We start from the raw sequence: 1,767 nt of genomic DNA on the forward strand, positions 1-1,767 counted from the left end.
CTAGTTGCCCTGACTTGTCCTTGATGGGTTACAGAAAGGCGGTTGATTACTGAGACATTTGAATAAGGCAAAGACCGACTGTTGGAAGTACAGGAATCTACAAAACGCTAGTTACATTCTAATTTACCTTTTAAGAGGCAATTTAGAGCATTTATTGGGGGATGTGTGAGAAAGGAATGGAGAGAGAGAACTTTTCTTTGTAGAAGTAAATCTTTCGCAGAAGCAATTGAGTCTAAGGATAAGCATAAACATAAAGCAAGATTTTCATTTAAAAGACACAGCCTAAGAGACAACTAAAGACATGGGTTTTAATTTTAACTGGTGGGCAGGTAACACACAGGTAAAAATGTTTTCAGGCAGTGTAATATTTAAAAAAAATATATATTTATTGATCCGGTGGGGACTTGAAAAGATGGGGTAATGGTGGGCATAGTCCAATGGTGATTAAGTTTATAAAACATAATATGTAAGATTGATTGTATAAAAAAGTAAGAACATGTGCTCCCTTCGGCAGCACATATACTAAAATTGGAACAATACAGAGAAGATCAGCAAGAAGCGTTCCATAAAAAAAATAAAATAAAAGTAAGAACATTGTCATTATTTAGCTATACAATTATTTGCTTTAATATAATCAATCATGTACATTATTTCATTCATATTTATTTTGTTTTATACAATCATTTCTATACCTTGTGGGCTGTTTTTACCCCAAGTTGATAAGAGTACCATGTCCTTTTTCAGGAGCCCTGACTTGTGGGAGCCCCATGTGTCTCAGAGTAGAACAGTGCTCTGTATGGCTGCCTTATTTTTTAATAGGGAAAAATAGTATATTTACAATTTTTTAAAAATAAAATTTTTCTTTCATACCGTCACAGGGTTAAATGTACTGTCATCAGCTGCCTTATAGTCAACTAGCTCATGGTGACTCTGAGGGTTCCAAAGTCGATCTGCTTCAAAGGATTTTCTTATCTACGATCTACAGAAGCCAATTACTGACCCTTTCTTCCAGAGAGCCATTGGATGAGTTTGAACTGCCAACCTTTTGATTAGCACCTGAGCCTCTACCATTTCATCCCCAGGGCTCCTAGGATTAAAGAAAAAGACCAGTTATTCACACCCTTTTTGAAGAGTGAATGATCAACACGAGCCCAGTAAAAGGAATTAAAGTCAGGAAGAACTTCAAGACAAAGCAAAAGAATGTAACACTGTGAGAATCCTGAAGAAGTGGAATGGTATGCTCTGGCCTCTCAGGAACCTTTTAGGATCTAGATGGCTCCTCATTGGCTTGAATGAACTTTAAGCTAACATCCTGGAATACCATTTTGATGTATAGACATTAGAAATGATAGTAGGAAGGTAGGAGATTTCAAAAAGTGCCATTTCAGAGTCTTGGAAAATTAACAAAAACAATTCCAATGTGAAAGAGAACAGGCTTCCAAAGCAAATAAATAGTAATTAAGATAAAAAACAAGATAGGATGTCTGACATTTATTGAGTACTTATCACAGGCTAGAAAGCCTGGTAAGTGCATTATTGTTTAATTTGATCCTCATGTGAAACTAGCAAAAAATTGCCTCCAATTTCCAAAGGCAGATGAAGAAACTGAGAATCCCGACAGTTAAATAATAAGCTCAAGACCACACAGCTGTAATGAAGTTTATAGTCCTCGGTTTTAGTCCTAGGTCCATGATCCACCTTGAGTTGGTTTTTGTGTATGGAGTGAGGTGTGGGTCTTGCTTGAGTCTTTTGCAGATATTTTTCCAA

Source organism: Elephantulus edwardii, unplaced genomic scaffold (assembly GCF_000299155.1).
Source record: "Elephantulus edwardii isolate Elephantulus edwardi_28Jun2011 unplaced genomic scaffold, EleEdw1.0 scaffold00065, whole genome shotgun sequence".
NCBI classification, from domain to species: domain Eukaryota; kingdom Metazoa; phylum Chordata; class Mammalia; order Macroscelidea; family Macroscelididae; genus Elephantulus; species Elephantulus edwardii.